Here is a 25,531-nt window from a genome sequence, read left to right as displayed (position 1 = left end):
ATATATATGCCCTATGGTGCTGCTGATTTTCTCATTTCACAATATTATTAATAGTCTTCCTCATATATTAATATTTGTATACCATATACATGTTTATACACTTTGTTCATGGGTGCAATATTGGGAATTAGACTCAAGCCCTTTATACTGAGTTACATCCCAGCCCTTTATAGTTTGGACTTTGAGATGGGAACTCACCCAGTTGCTCAGGCTGGCTCACACTCAGTCCTCCGGCTCTGCCTTCCAGTCACTGTGATCATACTCTCAAGCTCCATGCCTACTAACAAGCCAGCCTTCATCTGGTCATCTGTAGGTATTATTATCCAGTTTCCAGTTTGCCTTGCTACTTAGTTTCTTTGCATCCCCAAATATGTTTTTAAGTTTTGAGTAGTAGAAATGTATAACATTTCTATTAGGATTTTATATCTAGTACCATAGGGAGAAAGTTTTTTAAGAACATTCCCAATTCAGAATTATATAAGTATTTATAGGTATTTCCCTTCAAACATTTATGACTTCATTTTGTTTTTCTTAATATATTTTTGAAAGAGTTGATTAAATATAATCTTAGTAAATCACCTGGCAAACCAGCCAAATAGTTTGTTCTCTGAAAGAATGCTGAGCTAAATCTGATTTGCAAGAGTAAATGGCTCTTGTTTATTGCCAAATCTCCAAGTATATTATATTTGCATTTCTTCTAAAAAATGAAGGGTTTGGGTTCCACATCTGTACTAATCAGAAACATGTATTATGATTTCTGGGGTTGACATCCAAGCTGATGACGTGCAGATAGCAAACACACCCCTGCCTGCTCCAGCTCTAAGCACTGGCTTCAAACCAGTCTTTCTCCTCCCTGTGTTCAGGGCATCTGGAAGGACCCTGCCTCTTCCCATCAGCTTCTGCTACTTCCAAATTGACCATCTCTGTAGCTTTATGTATTTCTTTAGAGGAAGTGAGAGAAATTTTTACATCAGAAAGTAGTTTGGTCAAAAAAAAGAACATAAATGCCATGGCTGCTATGCCTAATGATAGTACTAATTTCCAAACCATGTAATTTGACTACAGAGACTTTTTAAGCAGCAGCTAAAAAATCCGACCTGTTACACAGCAATTGAAAATTCCTAACAAGACTCTACATGCCTCTACTTTGGCAGATTTCATGTCTACAACAATTTTTCAAGGTCTTACAATGCCTCTGCTCTTAAGCATTAGTAACTTTAAAATCTATTCATTATTTCTAGCCACCTTTAAGATTTCAGTCAGCACTATCACTAACCTCCCAGTTTAAGATGTTTTTCTCCTTGAAAAAATCTGTTCATTACAGTAGTTAACAACCACTCAGTTAGCAAAAAGCCCTAAGACAAGGTAGGAGACAAGTTAATGGTGTAACAAATCAGTTGTTAAGCTAAATGGTCAGTTTGCACAGTACAGTATTATTGCTTTATTGAACCCAACTTAAAGATTTACAGCAGTTACATTTTATTCCAGGTACAAGATGCACAAATGAAATACAGAGGTGTGCAGTTTTGTTTTATGCTACTTTCATTAAGAACCCGATTGCACGGCAAAATCAGTTAGTATATATCTCGTTCCATGTGACAGCCAATTTTCCACTGAGATTGGAAACTCTTGGAGCTTTTTAATCCTTGATCTTGCTCTGAATGCACGAGGGGTGGGTGGGATAGCATGTTTTTAAATTGCTTAAAGTAAGGCATTGATAGTAACAAGCAGGTGTCTACAGCTCCTGAATGATGGAACTTTCTGGATGGACAGTGCATAGCCTTGACACAGCATTCCCTTCAATGACAGAATCCATCTGGAGCATACTTATTTTCCTAACACACTAAGTCATTTATTTTCTAGCGAACTTTTTTTTTGTAGAAGACATATATAGCATTATAAATGTATTTGTCACCAAAATAACCTGTGACATGAAGTATCTGGCCATCTAAGTGCCGAAGATGATTACATCAGTTTTATTTAATAATTTTTTTGAATTTTTACCATAAAAATACTTACCAACTATCATCTAGAGATACAGCATGTGTCTTTAGGGACCTTATAGTCATATGGAGCAGACAATTTCCAAAACAAATAAATGCATGAAGAAAAATGATCTTGCCAGTAATAGCACTATAAAGAAATTAAAATATGCTCAAGAGTAATTGTTAGATAGAAGACAAATGCTAGTGTATGGATTAGAAACTGGTACTTGGAGGACTACAGAAAATCAATCAGTCAAGGGCTGCATAAATGAAAATAAAAGTAAATAGTATTTCACTGGATACAGGTAAAATATTATTTTATGTACCTTGAAAGATCTGTCAACTGATTTTTAGTTTCTTGTAGCAAGTCTTTCTTTCAGAACAGAAGAGCTAACACAAAGAACTAAAACTTAGACTTTGGGGACAGCCTGTGTTTGTTCCACTGCTCAGAGCATAGCACTACTACATACAAAATAATTTTGTAGTGGTGACAACAATGCCAAGAAAGTCAGCATAGCTGAGGTTCAGACATAATTGCTTGATTCAGATCTATAGAAAGCTATTAAATCAATCCTGCAGAGGATAACACATTTGTTGTGCTAGAAGGGCATAAGGGCAAAAATTCTACAGCTTATAGGTTACTTCGAGATCTCAGCTTAGTATCGTTTAATGCACTTTTCTATAGTTGAAAACCACAAACTGACTTTTAATTTCTTCAGTGAGACTAAAATGCTACAAGACGAGACGTTGGGCCTTGTGAGGGTGTGTATTGTGATGACATCCAAAAGCAGACTTATCATATACAAGCTAGCAACACAGAAGAAAACATTTGTGGAAGGCCATATTCAAAAGTACACGTGCCAATTCAAACATTTGAAGACTTAATTCTCTTTATCTTTTCCATGTTATGATTAGCAAAATAAACACTTGCTTTGACAAAATAAGTACAATTTGTAGAAGGCTTGTGAGACCATATGTAACACAGATAATGTAGTGTATTTGTAGAGATACAAAAGACAGCCTTTTACATCCTTTCATTTTTTGTTTCAGTGGTAATTTTCCCAAATACCTAGTGACAATATTTCTATGCTAATTAATCCATCTGAAAAAAATAGGCACAATAGGACAAAACCCATTCACCTTGACCTCATGGAAATCACTGAAATTTAAATGAGAACTTCTAACCATAATTTTCCTGGCCCTGGCAGAGGAAAAGAGTGTATCAATCAGGGTCCCAGCAGGACACAAGTGGAATAGTCTAGAAAGTGATTCAACAGAGTATAATAAAGGCAGTTTATTTCAAAGGTAAGGACAGATTAAGGGAGAACAATGGGAGAGGGGAGCCCTGAAGCCCCTTGGAGTTGACAACAGCAGGCACAATGTCCATGAGGTCTGAAAGGGCAAGGGGAGTGTATATTAGTTCCCTATTATTGCAAGGGCAAAAATTTCCTCAAACCTAGTGGCTTAAAACAATAGAAAATCTTTCTCATATTTCTGGAAGCCAGAAATGCCATGTAAGTCTCACAAAGCTAAAATCAAAATGTCAGCAGGGCTGCTCTCCTTAGGGAGGCATTAGGAACCGGACCCTTCCTTGCCTTTTCCAGCATCTAAAGCTGTGTTCCAGTATTTGTAGGCTGCTGTCCCTTCCTCCATCTTCAAATCCAGTATTGTACCCTCACCTGTCTTGTTCTGCTTCCTTTGTATGGGCATTAGCTCTTCTGCGTGTAATTAAGCCCCTGCTATCTTCCTCTTTCAAGGAGAGGCTAATTATAACTACATTTACAGCCCAACAGAAACTCCAGGACAAAATCTCCATCTCAAGATCCTTAACCACCCCTGCAAAGACACCTCTACCTATACAGAACATGGGGACCCTTGGGGACTATGGTTCAGTCTGCCTCAGGAAAGGAGCTGGATCTATATCTGGAGTGAAGGAGACATGGTGCTGTCAGATGGGGCTGATGAACAGGAGTTGTCCTTCATGCCAGGAGAATATTACTGCTACAGAGATGGTCAAACAAGAAGAGAGACGGGGGAATAGCTACCTCTTGTCTCAATGTTCCATTTCTTTTTTTTAATTAATTTTACTGAGAAAGAAATAACAATGAGACAGTTTCAAAACAGGTTACTAGGACAGTTACAATAATTAATACATTGCATTTTGTTGTCTTCATAGTAGTTATTCATAGTATAAGATGCAGACATGACATCTTGTCTAAACGCCATTAGTAAAAATCTTTCTTCCCATTGAAATAAGAGAAAGTAGCTGTATATATATCGTAACTATTTTGTATGCACAGATATATAGATATAGATAGATATAGATATTTCACTACAAAATGGACCTTCCTTTATATCCCCCTTTTTGTTTAGTTTTGTCAGAGATGGGTATTCCATTGCCATTCAAATATTGTAGGTGTGTGAATTCAGCAAAATAATCCAATATAGTCCAGTAGTCCGTAATAGTAGTGGGTTATCTGCAGAACCAGCAAGGTCAGAAGATGTTGACCTGAGCCTTTCACAGTTCATCATATTAATATGTCTTTACTTTTTATATCTCATTTTTATCCTTTATGCTGAATGGTTAAGACCAAAATAAAGCAAGACCTATATAACTAAAAATGTAACTTTTGTGTCTGACAAGGTCAGTCAAATTTCCTCGGGATTTACCCTGAACCCCTGTACTGCAGTTTGTAGATCTTTTGTCAGTGTCAGCCATGTGGATGAGTCACAGCCATTGCTTGGCCAATGTGCTCTCTGTGAAAGCCTGAGAGAATGTTTTCTCTCCATGTGACTCTCCTTAGGCACACTCAACACCATCAATCACTTTCCTCTGTGGCCCCATAATCTCCTTGAACAGGATATTTGGGACACAACTGAGTTGCATGATGTTACAGTACAGGTTCTCTTATGACCTGAGTCCTCATTGACCTTGAAGGGCTAGGGTCAAAATGTTGGCTATCCTTGTAGCCCTTTTTCTTCTCTAATTTTTGGTCTGCAAATTTAATCAACTTCCCGTTTCTACAAATGCCTCCTATCTCTCAAACCTGCCAGAAAACAAGAGGAAAAGGAAGGCCAGATAATGCAGTCCGAAATGTCAGCCTTCCATAGTACAGAAGAAGGTAGACAAGCTAAGAAGTGGATTTCAGAAGTCAAATGGAGACCCTCCAGTAAAGGCAGGGACCACGAAGGAGCCAGCAGTAAACTCTGAGAACAGACTCAGAAATCAGATCCAGCAAAGGGATGAGAAAGTTTGGACCATGTTAACAGAGTATAAAAATAAATAAATAAATACTAAGCAACTTTAATTTAGGTAAACAAGGCTTGACTTAGGTCTCTCTGTAAAATCAAGGAAATTATTCTAGAGGCAAAAATAATTCACTGAGTCCTCAAGGATCTTTAACTAATTCTGCAAGAGTCATCCTAAGATTTAGGGACTTTCTTGGTTACTTTTCTCTTGTTGATGAGGAAAAAAAACACTCAGTCTTCAAAATTAAAGAGGGAAAGATTTATTTAGCTCATGGTGTGTGGAGGTTTCAGTGCATACTCAGCTTGCTTCAAGGCAGAGTGGCACATGGAAGAGGCCAAGAGTTTATGGCAGCAAAACTAGCAAAAGCAACAAGAGCAAAAATGGAAAAAGGAGAAAAAAGATTCTTTCTGTCCTTCCTATTGTATGCAGGTTTCCCACCCCAGGGTGGAGATAGCACTCACACCCATAATACCAACATTGGACTGTGAATCAATCACAAACTCTAAAAGCACAGACCCATGACTGCATGAGGCCTTGGGGAGACACCCAGGCACAAACCGTAGCAGGGACTGCAGCCAGGTTTATCAACTAGTGATTTGTAGCTTACGATGGAAAGAATGTATTGGTTTTAATTTCATGGGACAGATCAAATCATTCTCTTCTAATTTTAGACTAATTTAGACATAAAAATTAACACAGCCCTTAGAGCCTCCTCTCTTTTTTTTCTAGCGATGCTTAAGTCAAGAAGGAAAGAAGCAAAGAACAACTTGATTTCATTGACTGTAAGGCTGAGATGAATTTGTTTATATCTAGAAATGATTGAACATCCTCTTTACATTAAAATCTCCACAGAGAATTCATTTCATTCTCCCAAAAGCCATGGAACTCTGAAGGTGACTAACTTGGCAATCAAATACAATATGAATTTATGTATTCAAGAATTTATCTGACAAGGTCAGTCAAATCCCCTCAGGATTTACCATGAACCCCTGTACTGTAGTTTGTAGATCCTTTGTCAGTGTCAGCCACGTGGATGAGTCATGGCCATTGCTTGACCAGTTTGCTCTCCATGACAGCCTGAGAGAATGTTTTCTCTCCAGGTGACTCTCCTTAGGCACACTCTACATCATCAATCACTTTCCTGTGTGGCCCCATAATCTCCTTGACCAGAAAATTTGGGACACAACTGAGTTACAGGATGTTACAGTACCAGTTCTCATATGCCCCAAGTCCTCACTGACCTTGAAGGGTTAGGGCCAAAATTATGACTACCCTTATAGCCCTTCTTTTTCTCTAATTTTTTGGTCTACAAACTTCAGTTGTTAACCCTGCAGAAGAGAAGCTTAAGGATATTATTACCCTATAATATAGGCAATTAAGCTTAACCTCACTATCTGTATGAATATCAAATGCCTTAGACATAACATAGAATAGATATTTTCCATCAACCATTAGTATACTAAATTTTAAATTCCTACAGAATGTGAAAAAATTAAAAATAGTAAAAAAAGAAATAAACAATTACTTATTTTTACACATGAACTTAGAAATCTAACCATATACAACATTGTAACAGGACAGTCTATGACATTTTTTCATGTCTCTTATTTTTATTTATTACCTTTTTTTTTAAAGAAACAATTACTTGAGAGAAAGTATAGCAGTAATTGATATGACATTAGAAGTAGTATGCATTTAGAAGACCAAAATGACAGGTATTCCAAGCATGGCCCTTGTATTACCTCAGTGCAGTTGCTTAGTTCACAGGTATCAGCATATATAGTTAGTCAGGGGGAGAATCCTATGAATTAGCTGTTGGTTTCAAAAACCTGATGGAGATTCTCAGGATCATTGCCTTAAACAAAGTTACATTTTTTGTTATATAGGTCTTGCTTTATCTTCATCTTAACCATCCAGCAGAAAAACATAAAAACAAGGTATAAAAGTAAAGCCATATTGATATGCTGAGCTATAAAAGGCTCAAGTCAACATCTTCTGACATCACCAGTTCTGCAGATAGCCCACTACTATTATGGACTACTGGACTATATTGGATTATTTTGCTGAATTCATGTACCTACAATATTTGAATGGCAATGGAATACCCATCTCTGACAAAACAAACAAAAAAGTGGGATGTAAATGAAGGACCATTTTGTAGTGATATATAGATATAGATACAGATATATAGAAATATAGATACAGATATATAGGTATATCTGTATATACAAAATAGGATAGATATACAGTTACTTTCTCTTAGTTCAATGAGAAGAAAGATTTGTACTAATAGTGTTTAGACAGGATATCATGTCTGCATCTTATACTATGAATAACTACTACAAAAACAACAATATGCAATGTATGAATTATTGTAACTGTCCTAGTAACCTGTTTTGAAACTGTCTCATTGCTATTTTTTTCTCAATAAAATTAATTTAGAAAAAGAAAAAGAAAAAGAAAAAGAAAAAGAAAAAGAATTTATCAGGCTGGCCTGATAGCTCAGCAGATTAAAGCACCTGCTTAGGCAGACTCAGGGACCAGGGTCTGACCCCCAGTGTGCCATGCCAGCCCCACCCCTGGAGCATGCTGATACTGGAATGAGACCAGGCATGGTGGTGTGCACCTATAATCCCAGCGCTTGGGAGGCTAAAAACAGGAGGATCACTATGAGTCCTAGCTGTGTAATGAGACCCTGTAGACCCTGTCCTAAATGCATTTTTAAAAAAAAGAAGAATTTATGGAAATGATCAAACATATTCTAAAATCCAAAATTCTTTGACTCTTTTTAAAATTTCTTTATGTATTTGTTTATTTATTTGTTTGTTTGTTTGGTACAGGGTCTTACTATGCAGCTCAGACTCATAGTGATCCCTTTTCTCAGCCTCCCCAGTCCTGCTATTACTGGAGTGTGCCACCATGCCCAGTTATGTTAGCCAGCATGGTGTTCCCAGGGCAGCCAGCACAGCATGCAGTACCGGGGATCAAACCCTTGTGCTTGTTGTGCAGGCACTGAGCCTACTCAGCTATCTCCCCAGCCCATGGCTGATATTTATTTGTGAACCATTTATAAATTATTCTTTTTCATTTAACCAAAAATGTGCATCTAGTGTATCTTTTTCATTTTTAAATTATTTTCATTGATATGTGTTTGAAGTACATAATGGTACATTTATTAGGAGGGTGTTTGTATGTGTCCTTAACACATCCTGATTTCTTTTTTGCCTCTACCCAGTTCCCCTCCCCCTCTAGATCTTCTTCCCCTTCCCAGTTATAAAAGCTCTACAGTATTTCCAAAAATCTATTATGTACTATTTTTGATAATAAAATAAAAACCAGGTTCGTACACCAAAGTCAGAAGAACTTTACATGCTTTAGAGCTTTGTTGCTAGAAAGGACCCTTAATTTCTTAAATCTTTAGGAACATTGCCCAGTGAAAATACTAAAAAGCATGAAAAGGCAATAACAATGTCAACTGCTAAAAAGCACCCCCTACTGCCTGTGTCTTTAGAATGCTTGTCATGAAAGAACCCAGACAGAAAGACTCATCTGTGTCCTCAGTGTGGGTCTGAAGTGATTCGCACTTGTTTTCTTCCAGAGAATTGTAGGCATGAAATCTACCATCATGTCAGACCAATATATATTGCCTTTAAGGAGAGACAGCAGTAAAAATTTTCAATAAAAACAGAGAGATGAGATACTCCATATCCTCAGGGTGTACCTTCAGAATCACAACAATGCTTCTGATCAGAACAACTACTTACACACACTGGAGTTAAAGAACTAATACCCTGAGCAAAGCCCAAGAAATAAATAACTATAAGGAAAGTATAAATACAAATAAATTGATATATCCACAGGGGATTGTTTCCAGGACCAAAACCAAAGTTTTCAGATACTAAAGTCTTCAAGTGCTTATGTTCATCTTGTAAAATGACATATAGTATAGATAGATGGATAGATAGATAATAGATATCCCTTTATATGCTGCCCTTTAAATCATCTCTAGGTCACATACAGCACCTAATACAATGTAACTGCCATGGAAATAGTTGACATTCTACATTGCTTTGGAATAATGATAAAAAGTTATTTTATTTCCATTCATGTTCAATACAGATTTTTTTTTCAAATATTTTTCAGTCCATGGTTGATTGACTCTGGGATGCAAAACCTGCAGACACAAAGAGATAGTTATAGTCATTGCAATTTGTCACCAATAGTAGAAATTCCACAGACTCTCTTATCTCAATTCCATTTTAAAAGTTACTTTAAAAAGCCCACTATTTTCAGATAGAAGGGTAGAGAATCATGATTCAAAATTCCATCAGAGAAAAATGAGTATACTTGGACAAAAAGCAAAGGTGATTAATCCGTAGAGTTCAGAATGATCTTGACTTTCATGTTTTCCAAGTTCTTTGACAGAGAACCATAACTACAATGGCCCTTCTGGCCAGGGTCTAGATGAAAACAGCACCACTACCCCACACTGCTTCCCGAGAGAGCTCAGCACAGTTTAGGGTTACAGAGAACTGGAAGTAGTTTTCCATGACTCAAGATCTTAGAGCGATGACACTGTTGCAGATTCAAAAACTGAAGATAAAGAAGTTAAAGCAAAAAAACAGAAAATCATGGATTTGGCAGAAAGAGGGAAAAGGTGTAGAGGCAAGCGTGATGTCTCACCAAGTACAAACTGCCTACTTACGTTCTGGGCATGGTGAAACGCACCTGTAATCCCAGCACTCGGGAGGCTGAGGCAGGAGGGTCACTGAATTAGAAGTCAACTGGGGCTACAAAGTGAATTCAAGGCCAACCTGAACTGCGTAGCATAACCCTGTTCCTCCTCCACTCCCCGCCAAAGGGGAAAAAAAAAACCTATCTCCTTACAAAAGGAGAAGAAAAAAGGCATTATCAGAATCCTGATAGATTTTACATATAAGGGAACAGAAGAGTTTGTTGTCAGATCCATACATGCTTCACTCCATTGCCCTCAGTATTCCAGCGCTATAACCAGGCTACCATAGCTGTTCTTCCAACCACTTGCACCATCACTCCAGAGACTGGCAACCCTCAGCCCCGTGGATACACCGTGGGTGGGCCCAGGGCTCTAAGCATGAATCCAAATGCACAGACTGGAGTGCCAGTGCATGCCAAGATGCTTCTTTCAATCATATAAATGATGAAAGAAAACACATCATACAAAGAGACGATCATTGCATACATTTATCTTACTTTAGCTGCAGTTATGATTGTATTTAATCTAACCCTTAAAGCTAAAGAGTAAGGAAGACCACACAGAAAGTAGACATGAAGGCATCAAATGAAAAGGATGCTGACGTGAATTGATTCCTCACAAAATTTTCAATCAATGATAAAGACTCATCCAGTTTTCCCAGAAAATGTACATAAAGAAATGGTAGAATCTGATATGCAAGTGGTAGAGAACGTGGTCTTTACTTAACTGCCTCTGTGTCAGGTTTTTGGTTTGGTTTTTGATTTGATTTGGTTTTAGCTAACAGAGGAATTAGCAGGAAAAGGTCGCATCCCCATAGAAGGCGGGGACAGCTGCACGCAAACTAAGTGTCAGAGACGATGGCAAGCAGGGTGCTCAAAATGCATCACTTTCTCTTCTCCGGAGTCATAAATTTGCTTTTCAAAGTTTCCATAACTTGTCTGAGTGCGCTTCTCTCTGGCAAGCAGTTGGCCTCCGCGGAAGAGTTGCTGCGTTTCTCAGAGCGCGCCTTTAAGGGACTCTGTACAATGGTCTGTGACTCTCCCTTATTGGCAATTTCTGACATTGCCTCTCCCAAATATATATTTGGCTGGTGTGATAGTAGATTTTAAGCATAGAACGATAAGACAGAAACAAGTGTGTCTTCCACCGAACAGCTTCGGAGGGATATCGAAGGCACAGACGAGACTTGTCTGGGAAGTGGTGCTCGGTTCGCGCCTGCACTGGCTGCTTTCTCCGCAGCCGAAATTGCTACTGTCTTTTCTTGCTCTTTACGCTAATCTAGCCGTTGAACAATTTTCCCACGGCTCCAGGAATATGGAGCTCTTTCTAGCAATCAAGTAGGAGTAAAAGAGTTTCTTCTGACTTTGCTATATAATTCTGGTCTTTGGCTTATAAAAACAATAAATCCAAAAGAAACCACAGGAGGGAAATTTGGGATTAAGTAGAAAACCTTGATGTGGGTACGACTCATTCATAAAGGTTCACAAGTAAATATCAGCTAATCAATTAATGGATTTCTTAAAATTCTAAAAATATTAGCTTTTTATTATTTTGTTTTTCTTCTGTTTTTTGTTGCTATTATTATCATTATCATTATTTTAGTACTGAAGATTGAACCCAGAGCTTTCATGCAGAGCCATATTTCCAGCCTGTAATTATAATCATCTTCATCATTTTATTTTGAAACAGGGTTTTACTCAATTGCTAAACTGCCCAGGCTGAGCTTGAACTCACCTTCCTGCCTCACCTTCCCGGAGTTCTGGAATTAGACGTATACGTCACCATACTGTCTCCTAAATTCTTAAATAGATAAATTATATATTAATTCTTATTTCAGAAAACAAGCTGTCTGAGGACAGTTGCCTTGGGCCACTTGCCTATTTCAAAAGTCACCCTTTTCCCTGCTCAGTATCCCCATCCCCACCCCCAATACCAGGGCACTAGCAGGCAGGAACAGAGGCCTCCATGGGTGTTGTCTCAAACAGTTGTGTTCCAAAAAATGGTTTGGAATTCATGAGCTTCATCCCTCTACACATTGACCTTTAAATAAACAGTTGAAAAAATATAGTCATCAGCAGTCATCCCTGAAAGTTAGACAACAGTGCCAACCACATGCCAAAGCTTCAAGGAATTCTCATGAAATATAATACAGACTAATCCACACCGAAGCAAAGACCTAACAAACTATAACTGCTAGAGGTGGTGAAAAGCCCTGTGCAGAGTGAATGAAAGGCTCTCCTAACTTAGCTTAATTAAACCCCTTTCCACACAACTCAAAGCAGGAGAAGTTTATCGATTTATTAAAGACAATAATAAATTGGCAACCTAAAGCATCAGGAAGTGGCCAGAGTCAGAAATCCACATGATTTAGCTAAAGCATCCCTCACTTCCACTAGGCACGAACAAACTGAGCAAGCAGAGCCATTAGGGGATGTCACTGCTCCTAACAGAGGTGCGTATGCCATTGGGAAAGCTAATTATTTTTAAGAGAGTAAGAAAGGACCCTCAGCCTGTGAGAGCTACACAGAAATTTCACCTCGGTGAATCTGCCTTCATAGACAATCTGATTGTTCTGTGCAACACCAAGGGATTTCACATCTATAATTAAAACCCCAAAGTGTCAACAACATTTATCTAAATGTAGGTCAGCTTTCAGCATTTTGCTTCAACCTCAAATCTTCAACAGAATAAATTGCCTTAAAATTTCTTTGACTGTGTCTATGTCATTTCTTCCATTCTCTCATGTCCTATTAGACGCATGGTAGGGCTATGTCCTACATGGAACTTCTCTTAAGTCTCTATATATTATTTCTATGAATTTGTCTTCTCTTAAAGTCATTTAATTTTCATAGGATGTAATGTTTAGTTTGCTCTTGTGTTAAATTTTATTTATTTATTTATTTATTTGTATTTTAGGGAAGGGTCTACAGGGCATTCAGTTCAGGGTCTCACTACTAGATCGGACTCATAGTGATCCACCTGTTTACGGCCTCCCAAGAGCTGGGATTACAGGCATGCACCGCCACACCCAGTCACAATTGCCATCTCAGTGCACCCCGGAGACAGGGACCCCTCAGCAGGCCCAGGGATCGAACCCTTGGCCCCTGAGCCTCTTGTGTTAAATTAGACAACTCTCCAAGAAAGCTTTCCTGTTGTTACATTGTTCTCTTTTCAACATCACCAGCTATTGTTATAGAACATTTCTTAAATCAAAGAAAACTTTTTAATTTTACTTATTTATAAATGATCATTCACTCTAAGCTGAAATTACAAACGTGTTTGAATCTAAACTTCTACTCTTGGTTTTCCTCTATTTATTTTAGCTGAGCAGAGCTGATGAGTGTGGCTTTCTGACCTTCCCTTCCCGTGACACAGGTGTGTCCCTTCAGAGGTGGTAGCCCTCCATCACATATGCCACAGTGGATTATTCATTATTTTTGAAAATTCTGAAAAGTTTGCCATCACTTTGATTTGTCTGTTATTTTGTTACCAACTCAGATCAGAAAAATATTTCACCTCAAAAGATTTAAAATTTGGAAAACTAGAACATTATTAATAAAAATAAATGTGAATTACTATAATTAGAAAATAAAAAATTCACTGAAATTACTTCACCAAAGAGCTGTCATTATGAAAATAAACCATATAACACTTTAGTAAGGATGATTGGGGAAAAAATAGAAAAACATGAAAAAAAAGCAATTATACTTCAGTTTTGAAATAAAATTCAAGGCATAGAAGACAAGCACTGCATGATTTCTCTCATACACAAATTCTGAAAGAAACAAACTCATGGCATGAGAGTAGATTGTATTGTTGTCAGAGGCTGTGGAGAATAGGAGTGGTGGATGGAGACTAGGGCCAGAGTCACTGCCACATGGAATAAATGAGGGTGGCCGCTTACACACAAGGGTGGGAAAGACAATAACTCCTTATTGCATGACTCAAAATAGCTAAGAGGATTTTGGATATTCTCATCACAAAGAAATGATCAATGTCTGAAATAATCGATAGCATGCACATCCTGAGTTCACCGCTACACAATGTATAAATGTCATAGTGTACAAAAAAAATATACAACCATAATTGTTTTATTATAAAATAATAATAAAGCAATAAGTGTATATCAATATCTTTGAAAATGAAGAATTTTTGAGAAAGTATCAGCTCCTAATCTAGCAAATGAGTAATAATTCAACATTCACAGAAGATATTTACCATGCTGTCCAGTAAGGGCATATGGCCTTCCTCATTCCTGAGCATCTCTTGAAAGTTTTCATAGCTGATAATCAGATCATTGCTATATTACTTAAACTTCACTGGAACATAAAACCAAAATGAAAAATATCCTCACAAAAATAAAGCTAGAGAACAATTCTGTAACTATACATGAAATGTAGCTAGAAGAAAAATTAACAATTTTAATAAGGTAATGATAGCTTTATTTATTGCTTCTTTATCTTTACTAATAGAAGAATTAGGTTTACATCCTACTTATAAAAAAAACAACAAATAAAGAGCAAAACTCACTTTCATTTTTATCACCAAGATGCACCCACTATTAACTTTTGAATAAACATTCTGCCATTTTCCTCCTAGATTTATAGGTACAAATAGTTAAATGTAAAAACAAATTTGTATGAGAGGACATATGTCATTTGTGTGTGTGTATATATATATATATATATATATATAGTCTGAGAGTTTTATTCAACCATCTGTCATGGACATTCATCTATGTCAATAAATATAGATCTAACCATTTGTAATGATCACATATTATTCAATTACACTTATGTATTATAATTTACTAAACCAGTTTAATGGATGTTTGGGTTATTTCCAATTTGGTGCTCTTATGAAAAACTATGTGATATACTCTTGGGCATAAATCTCTTCCCTTTTTGTTATTACTTTCTGAAAGTGGAGTTCCTGGATCATACAGCAAATATCATTTCTATATTTTCATGACCAGGTGGCCTTTCAGCAAAATTAGTCCTACTGATGGCGCTATCAGATCTCCTCGCACTTGCCCTGCTCCTTCACTGGCACAAGTATTGCCAGGAATTTGATGTCATATATTTGATGAGGGACCAGTCACTTAGTAAATTTACTCATCATTTTCCAATACTTATTTATTCAGTAAATATTATACTCAATGTCTGTAGGTGCCAGAAGCTGGCCTAGGTATTGGGGCTTTGATAATCAACAACAGATGTGTTTGTATCCTTAAACACTTTTTAAGGGGACTGGGGAAGCCACTAGCTTAACAAATGAATAGAATAATAACATATTCAGGCCAGTGGTCTAGAGAAGATAACTATATTATGAGTATATCAGAAGGACCTGCGTTGGATAGAGGAGTTATGAGTTGCACCTTTGAGAGAGTGAAGGAGTAATACTACACCTGCCATAAGAAGTGTGGAGGAAAACGTACTCTGGAGAAGGGACACCTGTAAGGCAGGGATGACTTCAGTGTGTTCAAGGAAAGAAAGGAAGAAAGTACTTCAATACAAACCAGAACAAGAAGAGGCCTGAGGAATAGACAGGACCAGAGCTTGTGGAGCCTGCAGAACTACACTGTGGAGTTTAAATTATCTTAGTTCTATGAGGGGGTGCTGAAGCATTTCACATCTATGGTTAGATGTGCCATTTAAACTGCTTCCTGTCAACTCTGCAAAGGCTGGATTGAGTTGTTCTTAGCTTAGAAAAATGAGTCAATACTGAGGCTACTGACTAAAGTAGAGAGAAGTGGGAGAGAAAAGGTGTGCATGCAGAGGAATTCATTCTGCACATTGAGGCAAACATCTTCCATGCAATAGGACATCTACATAGTTACAATATTAACAGCCAGATAGCATAAATCTGAAGCACAGATCAAACTGACAAGTAAATTTGGGACCCCTCAGTACATAGACACTATTCAAATAATTTCACTGTAAGGGATCTCCAAGGAAATAAGAAATTGAAGAAATGATAAAACTAAAAACAAAAAGGCACACCAAGTGTAGATATGCCCACTGGTAAAAGACCAGTTAACTGACTAAGAATTTTAAAGGTAAGTAATGCAAATAACATTGCTAGCAATTAGTCCACAGTCAGCCAACACATCCTTTTTCCATGCTTAACAAAAAAATCTTGCAATTGTTCATATTTTAGATTTTACTATTTTAAACCTTGGATAAATTGACAATTTTCTGAGGCTGCCCTGGCCCCATGAGAAGGAGGAGTCTGTCTCAGTGCCCAGAGGAGGCCAGATGGGGCAGTCTGGACCTGCGCTGTGGCTGGAAGGTGCTGTGTTCCCTTCCTCCCAGGAGCAGCCTGCTACCAGGCACCGCTAGTGGTCCTTGGCGACAGGCATGTGACAAGGAATCCATGCTTCCCACTGTGGAGCTGGGCCATTCTTCCTCAGGAAGGAGATGATGTGAGGCACTGAGCCCTGTGTCCCTGCATCTGGTCTTCTAGGTCCTGGAAAACAACAGTCTTCACAGGCATGCTTCCTCTGTGTGAGAATTCTATCATTAATTGGCATTATATTTCCCCCTTGACATATAATTGGGAAAGGAGCTCTAGGTGGATACCTAATAAGAAACATGAGTCTATATTATAAAATGATGTAACTAGAGATGATGGTACTTGTACAAGCAACCCTAGATGTTGTAGTACAGCGAATTACAACATTCTAGCCAAAACAACATTTAGATAATGATCAATTCCTATTACACTGGGTCAAACTCAATCCCCAAAGAATGGAAGATAAATTTATCTTTCAGTGGCCTGTGTAAATCCTTTAGTTGTGGGAGAGGAGGAGAAGTGAAATATCACTAAAAAAAATCAATATCTTTATTGATTAATCAAGCTATTGTAATTTATTGGATACTCATTCATTTGTTTGTTACAGTCATTTCATGCATTGCCTCTGGCTGTGAAAAATGCTCTGAACTCCTATTTGGGAAAGAGAGAGGATGTTAGCACTCCTTCCCCTAAAGGGGTCCTTTTTGGGCTGGCATATTTGTTTGTATGTTAAATTGAAGCTCCCAGACTACTGCAAAACACGGCCTTGAAACTATAGGGATCAAGGTGGGACGCCAAGCGACAATGCACATAGAATTCTTCCAAAATGGAAGCAGAAAGCTAAAGCACAAATATGTTTGATATCCAGGATATAATAATATTTGCTATTGTGTTTAGAAGGTATATTCTTGTGACATTTTCTGCATTATTTATTCTGCATACTCTCATTAGAATACTAATAGCTTAATTTTCTTTGTTTAAATTTTGAGATAAGATCTTGCTAAATCACTAAATTGCCCAGATTGGACTCCAACTTGGAATCCTCCTATCTCTGTCTCCTAGAAAGCCAGGATTACAGGTATGTACCACCATGCCTGGCCCCAATAGTCTAATTACCATTGCTGGTTTGTTTTTTTTAGGAACAAATGGAGGTTGTGAGCAAAATATGTTTATTGAGGGAAAGAAAGCTCCTGTCCAAGAAAGGGACAGGAGGGGGGCCCGAGCGGGTAGTTCCCCCAAAATGGAATAAGGATTTTTGTTTTGCTCCGAATGCCTTCAGGGAAGGTTTGGCTGGCTTGAGTTGTGGGGATCGAACCACAGCAACCTGATCCTGACTGCTTTGTTGAAGCAGCCACTTAAAGAACTGAGCTAAGGGGCAGGCCCCTGCTGTTTGTTTTTTTTAAAACATTATATCACTTTGGTTTTTTTCTCTGAATTCCCTTTAAACTGCATTCAGTGGACAGAATTCTTTGTTTGCTTTGAAAATTCTCTCCCAAAACCTGATTGCTTTGCATTCTTGGGTAGTAGTAATCTCTGGGTACATTAGGCAGCAATGAATGAGTTATGAGAACATCCAGGCCAAAAGACAGAAAAAAAAAATTTAACTAAAATTCTATCTTCACTTGCCTTGATGCTACATTTTCTCCCTTCCCTACAGTTCCTCTGTAGCAGTGTGACATTTCTCTGTAGTTTTACACAAGAGATTTCTGTCCCTACTAGACTTCAAGACGTAATTTCATTTTTTGCAGAGGTGAAGCAGGAAGGAGTGGAGACAGGTCAATTTTACCTTGGTTGGGTGATAGTTTAGGACTTCCACATAATAAAATCTGCATCCCTAGGTGGTACCCAGCAGATTTATAAAGGTGACTTTTCTCCACAGGGACGCTTACACGGCTTCCTTGCATGGGCTGTCGAGGTGCCCTCTAGGCCTCTCTGCAATTATACTGCCCCCAGGCAAAATAAATAGCTTTCTCAGGGCACCATTCCTGGGTGGATATATTTCAAAATGCTTTCTTTTTCTCAGTCCCTGGGTATACATGCTCTGAAATGCTTTCTACTGACCTGGCTCTACATAACCCCATGCTTGCCTTCTGTCCTGTGTGGGAGGGAACTATAAGAAATGCTCAGACCCTCCTCCCCTTACAAAGTTTGGAATGCAATAGAAATTCAGTGACACCTAGAATGACCAGCCACTCTAGTGTTACTAGATTGTTCTGGTTGCACATCCTGGGCAAACTCATTCTTAGTACTCATTCTTTGTTGTATCTCCTCCACCTTTTTTTTTTTTTTAATGTATTTAGTACAGGGTCTCACTACACAGATCAGACTCCTAATGATGCTCCTATTTTCAGCCTCCCAAGTGCTGGAATTACAGGCAATGCCACCACATCCAGTCTCAATTGTCATCTCAGTGCCATCTGGGGGCATACTGGGGATCGAAGCCCAATCCCTGAGCCTATCTAAGCACATGCTGAGTGCCTCAGCATGTGTGTCTGTTGAGCTATTTGGCCAGCTCTCTCTGTTGTATCTCTAACACTCACCTCTATTTGCATCTTGCAGTCAGATTCACCCAAAATGTAATCAGTCCAGTTGACCTTTCTTGTGCTTAACCTCATCACTAGACTTCTTGTGTGTCACCAAGGTGTGGCTTTTAAAGCTTGACCTTCAAAGCTCTCAAACCTCCTAGTATCTAACACTGTTGTGCCTCCCTTGCCATTATCTACTGGTAGAAGTGGATGAGCTTCAGGGACCAAGAGTGAACCACCATGGCTCTCCCCACCACACCTCCTCACATAACACAGCCCCTGTGGGCCTAGCATGGCCCCACACTAACCACCATGTGTAGGCTACTGGCTAGTCCTGATCTGAGAGAAAAGCAAGGCTCCAGAATAAGACAAGGACAGAAACTGCCTCCATAGATAACCCTCAAGAGCTGACATCCAGTTTCATAAACTATTTCTTCTCCATGGAGGAAGGATTCCCAGCCTCTCCCATTTGACACCATTACTCAGCTTAGTTGAAAGACTTTAAGATGTTTCTTTCAATCTCTCTTTCTCTCATGTTGCTGGTAAAGTGGCTCTGTTGATGCTGTAGTGAAAATGCAAGCTGTCTTGAATTTCTACCCTTGGCCAGAGGCAGAGCTATCTCTCAGAACCACGTTCCTTTCACAGACTCGGAGCCATTAGCCACTCAAAACCAGACACACACCAGCTTCCATACACAACTTCCCCTTCAGCAACTCACCCCCAGACTATAGCACTCCACGCAGCCCCTATGAAATTCTTCAACCTCTATTCTGGGCTCATAGCCAAATCCCCATATTTCATGACCTTGTCCTTTCAACCTTAAACATCTGCTCTTGCTTTAGGATTTTTTTTTCTAATGGGCTGATTGCTCAAGTCCCGCCAGTTAGGAACAGCTCTTCCTAATTCTTCCCAAGCTGTTTGCTTCTGCAAAGAAAAATGTACGTGTTGCTTTCTAACTGCTACTTCAGCATCGGTGCCAACCCTTCATCTGCGCTCTCCAAGCCCGTCACACTCTCCCTCTGGAATCCGCCTCAGACATCTTATTCGGGCGCATAACTCTTCCTAGGCTGCCCTAATAGAAGAACAGAATTCGCCACAAAAAACACTTCAGCTCTTCAGATTTCAGCCTGGTAAAGATCATCTCAACTTCACATGTGAATTTATAAAGAGAGGAGTATGTAAGAGCCGGTGCTGGAATGCGTATTCCCCAGGAGCACTATAAGGACTCCTTTTTTCCACCTGCCATGAATGTAAGTGGACTCAGTAATGATCCCAATGAAGTTCTGTACATGGCAGAGGACAGAGCAGGAACCTAAGCATGTGTGTCTGTTGAGTGCCACACACCCCACAATGTGCCACGATAAGGAAAATGCCCTCTGGGAAAAGGTTAATAATGACTGTAAGTGAACATGCAGTTAACAAAAGATTACACAGCTTCAGCCTTTAGAAGGCACTACCCATCCACAGCCTCTGAATGGAAACTCACCAGTAAGAACAAAAGAAAATGAGGGTTTCCCTTCATTGTACCTGCTGGTGTATTCTGTTCAGCCTCTCATGTATGCTTCCCCAGGATGGGCTTCCATGTTTATCTACCACACACCCCTACACTACACACACTTCTTATCAAATGGCACAAGTACAATATCATTTGATGAATGAATAAATCATAAAGCTAAATTAGCTGATCATTATCATATGCATCCAAGGTGCTACAATCAAGTTTTTAATCTGCTAAATTGATTTGATTTTAAGGATATATACGTAAATAATGTGCCATCTATACAGTACTCCCTCATTTATTAATTCTTTAAACTCACATGTCCCACCAGGCAAAATAAAAAGCCTAATCAATTATGGTGTGAAATATATCCTGACACTTACATCCGACTTACACTCACTTTGCTCTGTACAGTAACCTGAAACCCTAGTAATTTGAAGTCACATTTAGATGACTATAGTTATCTTTAGACTAAATTTTCCACTTATTTAATGTGATTCTTTATAACATAGTTATAATATGATTCTTTCTGGAGTATATTTTAAACATTAAATAAGTGGAAAATTAGTCCACTTATTTAATGTTTAAAATATAATTACAATTATAACTATGTTATAATTACTCAGCATTTTCTTAATAAAAGTTACTTCTACAATATTTTGTTACATCTCTGGAAATTTTCACGCAGTAATAGTTTGTTTTCAAAAGCTCACAAGGGCCAGCCAAATAGCTCAGTGGATTAAAGGGCCTGCATGCAGGCACAGGGGTCAGGGGTTTGATCCCTGGGCCTGCCGTGCCAGCCCCACACCTGGGGTGCACTGAGACGGTGATTGAGACTGGGCATGGCGGTGCACACCTGTAATTCCAGCTCTTGGGAGGCTGTAAACTGGCAGATCACTATGAGTCTGATCTAGTAGTGAGACCCTGAACACCCTATAAGCCCTTCCCTAAAATTAAAAAAAAAAAAGTTCACAAAGACAAAAATTAATCCTAACAGCCTCATAAAAACAAAAAGAGAAAAACATCCCACAAAAGCATGGAAACTTTCTAAGACTCAGATGTGGCAGAAATTCTGCCCATGTGACAAAATATAGAAATAGACCACACACCCATGGCCACAGACCCATGGCAGAAGAAGGTCACCCAGAGACTGACCAGTTTCCAGCATGGGAAAGACAGTACATATCTTCCAAAATGCCCATCTTTCATTGGTCTTTTTAAGGTCTTTTCCCACCTTTCTGTCTTCCCAGTCTGTCTTTCAAGATAGCTGAGGAAGGTGTTTGCATGTTTGTTACCCTCAGATCCTGTCATACTCAAACGTGACAGGAAAAGCCACCCTGATTGGAATTAGTCTTAGGAAGACATATTCTTTCCTGCTTTTGATTTCTGAAAGGCACTCCTTTTCTTTAACAGATGGGTTATGTGTTAATGACCTATAGCAGATGATTTAATAACATCAGCTTCACGTGAAGAATTCTGCACAGATTCAAATGGCCCTCCTAGAAACATTGGTCCTCCTGCTTCCCGACATCTTCTGTCACCAGGAGCTGACAGAGTTTTCTCAGGTCTCCAAGACAGCAACCTCTCAGCCAAGCAAAGTCACCCTTGACTGTCATTAACACTGTGTGAAGATAAAAACACTATACTCTTATAAGAAATTTGTTACTTACATTTGCTTCTGAATTAGGCTCTCTCCTTGAGGTGGAACAATGCTCTCAAAACCTGCTACCCATGATTTTACTTACTCATCAAGTATACATGGGAAGACCCACTCACCCTCCATCTGAAGATATTTCCAGGAGGTGGCAGGGAACTACTGAAAGATTTTCTTCAAAGACATAGCTTAAGGACATAAATCAATGAGGAGATGCAACTTTAAGAACTGCATTTAACAACTGCAAATATGTTCCCACTAAGATGGTAGATTAGTTTGCTATTTACTGTAGTTATCTGTACTACTTATTTTATGAAATTAAGAAAAATTGTGTCTGGCAGCTATCATGATATGGCAGGTGAGCTTTTCTTCATTCTACTTGCATCATTGTTCTAGGAGCTGTAGAACATTCAGGCTAGAATCCGTCCCTGATGGAGCAAAATAATTATGTGAGTAGAATCAACATTCTTGTCAATCTCAATAGAACAGGAATTATTATTCTGTGACACAACACTGTAAGTCAAGAGAGAGCATTTGCACTGAATATAATCCCTCCCCGCAGCCCCCCTCCAGGCTCCCTCAGCTAAGATTCAGAGGGACACCTGGAAGAATTTCATCGCCAACACTCCAGTTACCTGGGATCCCCAAGATGGTCATTTTGTGCTCGTTGCTGCAGAAACCTAGCATACATGAGCTGTCCTTTATACCCAAATCTAGATCACCAATTGACTCCTTCCCACCTTATAATCTCCTCCAACATACCAAAGCTCCCCACCTTCACTCTCAGCTATGATCTTGCTTCTTCCCAAAAATTAAAGCAATTTGAAGAGAATGCCACAAGGTACCACTGCCACCTCTACCCACCCTCCATCCAGATACTCAGTCTCCGCACTGTGGTCTTTCCCTGCTTCTAAACACGGGGCATACTCATGTCACCCTCTGGACAGAACATGTGCTTCTCCTTGTGTGTCCAAGATTATCATTCTAGCAATCCTCTCCCCTTTCTCTTGCATCATCAATTTGGCATAACTTTGTTGTTCCCACGATCATAACTATTTCTCTTACTATAAAATAAAGCAAGCCTCTTGGGAGCCCTCTCTCTCCTGCAGCCTTGGCCCATTTCTTTCCTTGCTGCACAGCATTTTTCTCTTATTGAATTCCATTAGGTCTGAATCTGAATTTCATTCCTATTTACAAAATTTACCCTCATTTCCATCACTTACCTGCTCTTCCACATTTTTCAGTTTTGGGGATCATCCTTTCCAATAAATGAGCCATTTGTGTGGTTGAAGAATGTTAAAAAGAATCCATTGCCCATCTTGATAAATTGAAAATTGACTTTTTCAACCATCCCCGTTCCTATGATACAAGATCTTCCTACAACTACAATGTCCTGCAGGAACCGATTATACTGATTAACAGGTATTCAGGTCAATGAATAACCTTGAAAAACAGAAAAACAAAATTTACTCTATCTAGTGAAAATATATAATAAAAGGGCTGGAGATCCACATGTGTAAGCCTACCTGTTGGCATATCAACTTCTTTCTACCACATGGGACAGTCTTCAAAAAGGCAACATTAATTTATTAGCACAGATTCGTATCATTGTCCTTCTCGGAAAAGGAGCCAGAAAGAAAAATCACTTTAGTGCAAAAATATCCTCCTCCCTTAGCCAGGCCTATAATTGACTGAAATGCTAAGCATTCATCTTTCGGAGTTAAAACATTGCTATCCAAGAGGGCAATCAGTTATTCAGCCAATATGTGACCAAGATTACTTAAAGTAGTTAATATGCCCTGGCTACCTATTAATACGTTATCAGAGTTGGGTGCAGAGGAAAAAAAATAGTTTGGGAATCTGGTACAATTCAAAGGGAACAGACCACAGTTAGGTCAGGGAAGTGGGGAATCATCACTTAGAGGATTTGCCTCACAATAGCATCTTCAGGAAATGTGCCATAAAAGAATCTGGACAGAAATGTGGAAAGCCCTGATAGAAGGATCTGCAGGGCCCTTAGCTATCTTCGTCATTGCCTAAGAATAATCTTACTTTCAAGATGTCTGACCTTTCGTTCTTGCCCCTCAAGGCTCTTGTCCTATTTCTGTGCTCTAAGAAGATTAAGTTCTGATAGAGCTACATCCCAGAACCTCTGTAATGCCTTTTTGAAGAAAACAAAGTGATAATAAGGCAAACTCGATGTATTGATTCAAATACACTTCTAGTCACCATTTTAAACCCTTCTTGTATAAGGTATAAACATAGGCTTCCACTTCGCTTTTGGTCTTTGATTCCAGCTTTCATTAAGTTTTCTCAAATGTCCTCATTTTCTTTGAATTTTTTGAAAATTTTCTACTTTCACTTTATTCCTCTCTAATTTAACAATTTTCCTCCATTTGCACACAGTTTTTAAATCTTTCAAAAGTCACCAATACTGATTAAGCAAATGATTTTTTTTATGAAGCTAGTATTTGGGTTTTGGGGGTTTTTTGGTGCTGGGAATAGAACCCAAGATCACACGCATGGTAGATAAGCACTCTGTCACTGAGCTCATACGTATTACACACACACTCTCACACACATACACACACACACACACACACACACACACACCACAAACTAACGTATTGCTCTTAGCTGCTGGCATAATTACTACTCTCACCACAGCTAATAATCCAAATGATCTCTAAAACATTCAGTGGAGATGTTGGAGCCAAGCACAAGGACAGAGATTATCCTCTAAGGATTTCAGTTCTCACACCAGTGCAAAAGTTAGAACTGAGATCTTAAACTATTAACACTGACAGCAAACCCAGAAGTCATTGCCATGGATAAAACGTATCCCACAGATGACAAAATGCCTAGACAGTAGAGAATTTCTTCCAGAGTTTTGAAGCTAAACTACTGGAAAAGTTCTTATTAAGAAATTTTCTTGATTTTGCTGAGTTTACACACCTATAATATTCAATAATGGAACTTAGAAAAATGGGGTATACCGATGAATGTCCATTTTGTATCTGTGTATTCAAAGTGGTTGGGATAGATATATAGTTGCATTCTCTTAATGAATAGAATGATTTGTTCTAATGGTGTTTGTAAATAGGATCACAAGTCTGCATCTTGTACAGCAATTAACCACTAAGAAGAATATATGCAGTGTATTATTTGTTGAAACTGTACTTCCGATTTGATTTGAAACTGTCTCATTGCTATCTGTTTATCAATAAAACTTTGAAAAAAAATTAAATAAATAAATAAATAAATAAATGAAAAAGAAATTTTCTTGAGTCAGAGATCCTAGACAATATCCTGAGACAAGGATGTTGTGCACAAATTATTAAGAAATATTCCTGGAAAAAAATTGTTGCAGTAACTAAGATCCGGCTGGGGAGAGGAAGGAAGAGACATGATCTTCCACGCCCTCTGGCTCACTAGATTGCTATAGGTAGAGTAGCTTCAAAGCCTAGTGAAAGTCTGTGAAAATAAGATGCAGGGCACAGGATCTGGGAGGAGTCAGAGCAATGGAAAGGAAAGGAACCAAGGGAACCTGCGCAAAGCATCACAGTGTCTACTACTGCCCTGACCTCTAA

Source organism: Octodon degus, unplaced genomic scaffold (genome assembly GCF_000260255.1).
Source record: "Octodon degus isolate 3935 unplaced genomic scaffold, OctDeg1.0 scaffold00013, whole genome shotgun sequence".
Classification (NCBI taxonomy): domain Eukaryota; kingdom Metazoa; phylum Chordata; class Mammalia; order Rodentia; family Octodontidae; genus Octodon; species Octodon degus.
Note: the sequence above shows the minus strand (reverse complement) of the source record.